The following is an 8,884-nucleotide window of genomic DNA, read 5'->3' on the forward strand; positions in this document are numbered from 1 at the left end:
GCTAGTCACACAGTTCATATAAGAGTAAGGAGACCACAGAAGCTAATGGACTAACCCACCAACTCAAGACTCAAGACAAGATACCTTTATTTGTGATTTTGTCACAACATCCTTAAATAATTTAACCTCTGTGTAATGCTTTTGCATTAAAACCTGGCATATTAACTATAATTTTACAGGACTATTATATTTTCATTCTGACAGTGAAGACTAAATATTAATTACAGTTAAGTATAGCCCTCACACCAGTAGTATCCAACCTCACAATGATCCAGTCCCATACACCATACACCACACCTTAGCTCAGAGGCAGTAGAAGCAGTAATACAAGCCAGTGTGAAATTGTGCCATCCATTTTGTGCATATTTATGTCAATACATGTTCTGCATAAGTATAAATACAGCCAGAGCACACTACTGAAATGCAGCTGAGGATGGACATGAATGTGACTAGTATCACTAAAGCAAGCTACATCCAACTTATGCAGATGCACAACAACATTAAGTGCACAACATTTGGAGGAGAAAACAAAGAATACCCTGCCTAACTTGAAGCTACCATTAATATTCATAACAGAATATAACAATGCATAAAACTAAACTTTAATCAACACAACACACATCTTTAGTGGCAAATGACCTTTCATGGAAAAAGTAAACCATCCCCTGAATTGAAAACAAAGCTTCCTTTTATCTTGTTCATTTTCAGATCCACTAATGATCACTAAATCCTAGGCAACTAATGGTGTGAAACAATTTAAGTGCTAATCAGACATCAGTAAAAGGAAAAGCTTACTGACAGCCTGCAGTGGTGATGTCTAATCTGTGTTCATTTATGATCAAATTCTACCATGACATTCCAGTATTGTCACTGAAAAATTACAAAAATCTCTTGTGTGAAACATTAAAGCATCATTTACATTGTTTTGAGGGCTTTGCGCTAGATCAAGCAAAGGGAAAAAAAAAAAAAAGATGGGGAAAAAAAAAAACCAGAAAACCTGAGAAGGCATAAGAGGAAGTTACTAACTGGAATGTGTCCCTGTAGGTTTTACAACTAGGATATGAAAATAATTTAACTGGAAAGTAGATTTTAATCTGTATAATGTCAACCTGAGTTGCGGATGTCAGATTTTCAAATACTGATTAACCACAATAATATGTTTTGTGGAAACTTATCAGTTTGACAAACTTCTGAACAAATCCTACTTACATGGCACGTATAAAGCTCCTACTAACTTGCGCCATGGTGCTCAACAGGAAGCTTGCACTCTTAAGCTGACAGAAGCAGAGTGGACACACCAAACACATGTACAGTGATTCTGTTTCAGAGCAAGCTGTATTAAATAGAATAGCCCTCAAGGTTTTGTAATATGTTGGAGGCCTTTGTGACTCCAAATAGAAAAAAACCAAAACCAAAACACATTAGAAATATTTCTGTTAAAGGAAAAAATCGTGGAACATTTAAATATTTCTAATTTTCATTCCAGATCAGAAATAGTTGTAAAAACTTTGGTTAAGTATCAGAAAATACAACGAGTGACAACAGCAATCCTCCATTTTAATTACAATGACCTTCCTCAAATATTTATGTAATCTTTCAAAAATTGGAAAATTGATAAGCATGATAATTGTTTATTTGATACTTTTTGTACTTTCCTGAGGGAGTGAACAACACTTGCTTTTCCAGACTGATCTGTTTAATTAATATTTTATTGAAGTGGATTTCACTAGAAGTTGGGAATACCAACTTTCTAACAAACACCTTTTTGGCAAATCACTCCTTTAAGATATTTATTTTTCACTGAAGTTTTTCACAACCTGACCTCAGGACCTGCTAGTAAAGCTGAATGAAGACAAACTTACTCTCATAAGTGACATACTGATGTAAGGAATCCAAAGAACCTGGTAACAAAAGGGTCTACTTACTTTTCTCAGTTTCAGTTCTTTGTTGGTATTTTCCATGGAAATAAATCCCATTACCTATCTCTTTCTCCAGCCCTTGATTCAGAACACTAACTGCCAAGCAAAGCAAATGCACATATTTTTTTAAACTGGTTTTGTTGCTTCTTTTAGTTCTACTGGAGGATAAAGGTTCTTTATTATTTCTCTGGAATCACTATTGCAAATGCTATTTAATCTGCCCATGTACTCATACCACTAGCTTCACTTCTGTTCTGCTTCAAAGTTTCACAGAAGAAAGACAACCGAAGAACTGTGCTTCCCCACAACACTGTAAGTAGTCTAATAACTAGTAACTATTGTAAATAGTAACCAGTCTTCAGATCATAGAGAAAAAGGACCAAAAAAAAACCCAAAACAAACACAAACATCAAAATACTAACCAAAACTAAAATGGCCTGGCAAATTTTCTCATTGCTCAGCTTCCTATTCTCAAAGGAAACCAGTCACTCTTGGCACATCAAGCCAAAGCACTTCTTGCACATGGAAGTAAACAGACGATGACAAAGTTCCAAATACCATGGCATGTATGACCCACTGTAGCCCCAACATGGCCAGGCACTAAGGCAGCCTAGTTTGAGATGACATAGGTACTGGTAACCACACAAGAGACATGAACAAAGTCTAATTCCTCAGCTACCATTCAGAGCAGCAGATAATCAAAAGCAACCCCTTTGTAAAGTATTCAAAATATTGCTTCTGTGCTCTGTGACAAACACTTAGATGTGACAGTCATGCAAGCTGCCAGTGCAGAGCATGTGAAAAGTGAACATTAATTCTGGTTTACAGAGGCACATTCCAGATGGTGACCCTTTTGTTTCATTTTGTTTTGTAAAGCAGAACAGAACCACAGGCCTTGGATGGCTAAAGAAGGATATTCCCAGACATTCTGGAAAGCAAATAAAGTACAAATTCATTGTCTGTATGGAAGAAAAGAGAACTGCATCCACTTGCCCATCATTAATACATCTGATCTTTGCACAGCTATGTAACTTTCCCATAACCAATGGCTATGTTGTCACTAGCTATTAAAGAATGTAAACTAGAATAAGCCAGTGTTGGTTAAATCAAGGAGGAATATTTATAATAATATTCTGTTTTCTATATTTTTCAATATAACTTTCATCAAAATGACTATTTATATGTATAGCAAAAATAAACTTAAATTTGAAGCTAAAGTTTAACAGAATCAATATCTAGCAGGCAAATTTCCTGTTCAAATAAGAAATTATTATTTCTGTTACTGTACCTAAGATATGAATAATTCCTTGAGATTTTTTAAATGGAGAAACACATGATCTGAAGATAGAACACTCAATCATTTTCTAAGGATTCCTGATACACACAAAAAAGCTTTATCAAATAATTTATTTCACAGTTTTTGTCATGTGTTTTGTCAGATTTGATTATTTTAATAACTGATATGGTTTTCTGAAAAGTTAGTATGTTTACAAATAAGGCAGAGAATTCAAGTTCAGAAAAATTTTGTGTACTAAAATAATGTTGTTAGGTACAATAATTAAAATGTAATGCACATGAATTCTTTCTGAAAGGCTTTTGCTTTACCATATGTATTTTTATGTAAGAACTGTATTTTTGATCAAATAGTAGATGACAAATTATTTCCAATGATTTGTCGTAAAAGGGAATACATTGGTTAATAAAGCTAACATCGTCTGTGCAGAAGGTCAGACATTTAGTATAGTGTAAGAAAAACATAACTAGAAGTCACTGAAAATATCTCTTATTCATCCTTTCTGATAAACTTACAAATGCTAATAAGAGACACCTAGTGTAAAAGATAACACCTTGTAATACACAGAGCAACTTAAACTTATTTTTAACATGAGCACATTGAGATGAAAACACTAATGTGACAATACCTCAACTTTCCCAAATATTCAAAGGTGTTCTCTGATTGCAAGTCTCTTTTTGAAGCATACAGAAAAATAGTGTACAACTTTTATTACACAGACTTCAGGACTGAGTAAGGAATTACAGATAGTCTGTTCTGTTATGCAATGTGATAAATGATCTGGGAAATTGCCAAAAAGCAAATAATAATTTTTGGTTTACTATGGGTATTGTGAAGACAGAACAATGTTTCCCAAAGTTAATATTAGCCCTGATAACTAAAAACAAGTACACAGTGTCAAAGTTCAAAACACTTTATTTTACTACTACTTTCATATTCTTTAATACTTTCCCAAATGTTCATAATGCAATTTCATTACTGGCTTGAAAAGTCGATATACAGTTCATCTTTCAAATACAAAGTAATGAGAAGTTATCAAAATATTTTTGTATTTTAATGGCCTTGGGCATAAGTGGCTACAGACCTGTAACAAATAGAAAATAGATTCTGAAATTTGTCCTTGTAAAGCTGAGTTTTCTTTGGCAAATTTTATATCTTATTCAATACCATATATTATTCTATCATAACTATATGGGATAGAAAATCATCCTCAGAAAATAAGGCTTAGGAATAGAAGGTAATATTATCTTCAGTCATTTTTTTATAATCTCTCAGTATTCTCAAAATATATTTCATAGCTTTGTTCTTGTGGTCCAATTTCTATATAGAATTTGTAAACTCAAAGATTCATTAAATTCTTTATACAGTTCAAAGTTCTCTATACACATTACACAAATGTGAGCTATAAACTTTTGTGATCATACATTTTTCCTCAAAAAAGAGTGGTTTTGCAAAAAAATGAAGTATCTTTCCATAAAACACAGGTCCAAATTTAGTCATTCAGAAAACTGCAAGAGGAAGAAGTACCTGCAGCATTTTATTCTCTTGTTCCAAGTTCCCTGTCTCACTGTATCTGGATGCTGAACACCATATATTGTCTGAAGAAGAATGTTGGACAGTTTCCTTTTCAGTTGTGGTGATTCTTTAACTTTCCTAAACCCTAATCTTAAAGGAAAGCAGTTTCTCTGTTCAGTTCTACTGCACATTTCTGAGGCATTTTTCTCACAGTCTTCCACAATTCTCCAGTCCTGTCAGTAGCTCTTTAAAGCACAGGTTCTTTCCAGTTTAAGGAAATTTTCATCCAAGTTCAGCCATCCTTGAAGTATTGAAATCTAGAAAGTGCATACTTGATAGAACATTTCAAACTCTTTCCATTCACATTTTACTGAACTTGTAGTGAAAGTATAGTTGAAATAAAACATACTAGTTCCCATATGTGTCAAGCATTTGCTACCTTAAATAGGATTTTTGTTCCATATATTTTTTCCTTTGTTCAACATTTCATTACAAGGCTGCTGAGCCCTAAAAGAAAGATCTGGAACATTATGACATTTCAGCAAGCAAAGTCTGACATATGAAGTCACATTATTGATTTTTATTTTAGGTATGAAAATCAGTATAGATCAGAATAACTTAGAAAAAATCAGTATATATTTCTTTGTTTAGCTTTTCGCTAAAACTACCTTATTATTGTGCCCATGAATATATGTTCTTTACCTTTTTTTTAAATAGTCCTAATCCCCTTCACAAAACCTCTCTGCCTCAGAATAAACATTTATGAGAATTACAGCATGAAAGCCTATTATTAGGTATATGATTCAATTCATCCAGCTTTAAAAAAAAAATAGTTTTGACTACCTCACCAGTTCCTGAGTCCATCTACTACTTTCTTTTTACTTATCCTGTTTTTTCTACACCTACACAGTAAACAGAATAAACACAACTATATAAAAAGCATAATTACAAGGATTGTAAAAGTTAAAAAATACTGTAAAATGTTTAAAATATTAACCCGAATATCAAATTATGGACTAGAGGTGAAAATTACTCTATTATTTGCAGTACTCTTATGCATTATCTGTAAGCCAGGAAGGACTTCCATGTTGCTTACTAGTCATATTGATGACAGGAAATATGGAAAATGGCAATAAGAATGATCTACTTCTTAGTCTTCTACTTGGTAGAATACCATTCACTTTTTTGGCACACAATGCCATATTACAAACACCTGCAATTCCCCTGCTGCCTTATAACAGTTGAGATCAGGTCATTCTAAAGGGCCTAGCTGTCTACCAAATATTTGCTGAATACTTTTTAACCCATCAGTGTGGGAGATTTTCTAGAGAATTTGGACAAACAAAGAGTTTCTGCCCCACCTGCCTCAGGACCAGGTTCACCCAACCACATTTGGAAGACAGTATCTCCAAAACAGAGTCTTCTAATTCCTTCCAATAGGAAAGCATCAGCTGAAAAGTCAGCATTTCACTGGCTAATCCAAAAACCCTAGACATGTTCAATATCCAGCGCCACTTTTCTTGCAGTTTTGAGTGTGTATCAAAAGACTTGCAGTGTACAGGGACCATGCCAAAAGTTGTCATGTTATCTGAGAGCAAACATGCTAACAATCAAGCAAGATTTGTGAAAGAAAAATCTATCAGTGCTTAATAAGCACAATCATGCTGCTTCTACCCATAAAATCATTACAAATTGGATTTTGACATGCTGGGAGACTATACTGATGGATCAATCACTGATTGATATAAATCTTTTCTCCTATACATTGCTGAGATATCACTAGTTTGTACTGGCAGTGAAAGAATTATGGTCTAGGTGGACCTTCGGTATGTCTTTGTGAAACCATTCCCAGAAGAGAATGAAAGCAGTGAAGACTTTAAAATTTATTTGTAATGATCCTGTAGGACTTTACAAAGAGAAAGAGAAAATGCTCGAATATCCTAGGGGTAGCAGGAAGGTATCTAGTGGTAAATGGAACAAGTCACAGTGTGAAGCATTTCAGCACTGTCTTTACCGACTAGTGCATTATCCCTTAAAGGTTTGAAAAATACAAAGTCTATGAAAAAAATCACTACTAAAATTGAAGTTCTCTTGTAATTCATTCTAGAAAAGCTTTTTCTTTGAGTGACTTCATCTTCAACTGGCTGTGCCTGAAGAAGCACTGTGCAGGATAAAACTAGTAGAAACGGAGCAGTGCCTTGTGCTTTCAGCCTTATAATTTGGGAAGAAATAGAAACACACACACCCCCCCTGATATATTTCAATTGGTCAGCATATCATCATGACCTCTTTGTAACATACTCTTTTTATAACCACTGTGCAGTCAGATTTGGCAGTAGGCTGAAATCATATATAAGTCTGCAGTAGGTTCTACTTCATCTGTGTTTTAAGAACTGAGTTTTATGTTTTATAGCAAATTAGTTCTGTCTGTAATTTTTAGTTTATTTTCTTGTTACAGCAACCATAACACACAGCAAATGGACTGTGCCAGTGGTACATAGGCCGTATGTGTAAACATACCACATGTTGTACTGAACAAGGCTAAGGGATAGAGGTTGTGAACTGTATTAAGAGCTGCAAATTTTCTCATGGAGTTTTAAGTACTGTGGGCTGACAATAAATATTTTTTCCTTCTTGCTAGATTGAAGCAAGAGAGTTTACAATAGAAGGCAGTGATTGACACACTATCCAAAAGCTCCACTGAAGGTCTAACTAGACATGACTATAATCTTGTGCCATTTGCACTCCAAGAAACAATTATTATTATTAGCTTCTTGTCCTCACATTCCTTAATTTTTTGGTGGCTTTGGTACACCTATTTGTTGGGGGGAGAAAAATTATCTTCGTCAGCTTTCCTTAAGTTTCTTAAACCCCCTTCAAACTGGTTATTCCTTGTTCAAACTTAAAATATAAATACTGAATCACAAACAGAAAACAAACAGAAAAACAGAATGGTAAAATATCATGGGATATTCATTTTATCTGTATTTCCCATGGGAAGAACACGGTATGTGTTCTTAACTAAACTGGAGTAAAATTAGGATAACTCTCACAGTTATTGGATTAAATAGGTACACACATCATTAAATAAATAAAGACAGTGTAGTACCAACAACAAGATAGAGAATTAATGTGTGAAGAGGCACAAAGGCAAATCAAGACTATAAAAATAATCCAATATTCAGGCAGAGACTTGTAATGATTCAGGGTTTTCAGAGTCTCTCAACTAGATATTTCTCCAGAAAGGGAAGTAATTGTGCTGTGTGAAAGTTTGCTTAGTAGTAGTCTACATGTGTTTCAAAGCCTGGATACAATATGTTGGTGTTCTTGCTTTTTATTCTGAAAAGTATACAGCAAATGGATGTCAAAAGGAACCAGGTTCATTTAAAAGAGATGAAGGATGCTTTCAGAAGTAGCATGCTCTTTTCATAGAGCATAGAATGACTATTTTTGTCCAGATATGAAGAAATTTCCACATAGAATAGAAAAAAAAAATTACAATAGTTTGAGACTCTGTAAGGAAACTTTCTGTTCTTGGATGTTCAAGAACTGCTTTGAATACTGTGATGATATTAGTTCCTCAGCTGACTCTTTTAAATGACTGTCCATTTTTACATGGCAAGGGTCTGTACTCCAACCATAATGTGACTTGGGTTATAAAGTCAAGTATGAATTTTGACGATAAATTTAAGTCCAGTCAAGGAATTTTATATTTTCCAACAGTATCATTAGTAACTCTTAAACCAAATTGTGTGATTCCTGATTACAGAAATACCAAGGAGATATTAAAAAAAAAGCAACAAAACCCCCTTCAATATCAAGAATTTGTTTGAACATGAATAGGAGTGTGGGGATGCTCTTTGATCCATCAGAGACTAAGGATTTTACCACTTTGTATTAAGTATATCAATGTGGATGAAGAAAAAAATTTTTAGTTACTGAACTTGGAACTAATTATGATATAGTTAAGAGCATATGGATACAATAATAAGAGTAAACAGAAGTATAGAAAACACTCATCTGTCATAGAATCATAGAATCATAGAATCATAGAATGTTTAGGGTTGGAAGGGACCCCTAGAGGTCATCTAGTCCAACCCCCCCGCAGGAGCAGGGACACCACTAACTAGATCAGGCTGCTCAGAGCCCCATCCAA

Source organism: Egretta garzetta, unplaced genomic scaffold (genome assembly GCF_000687185.1).
Source record: "Egretta garzetta isolate BGI_Z169 unplaced genomic scaffold, ASM68718v1 scaffold125, whole genome shotgun sequence".
NCBI lineage: Eukaryota > Metazoa > Chordata > Aves > Pelecaniformes > Ardeidae > Egretta > Egretta garzetta.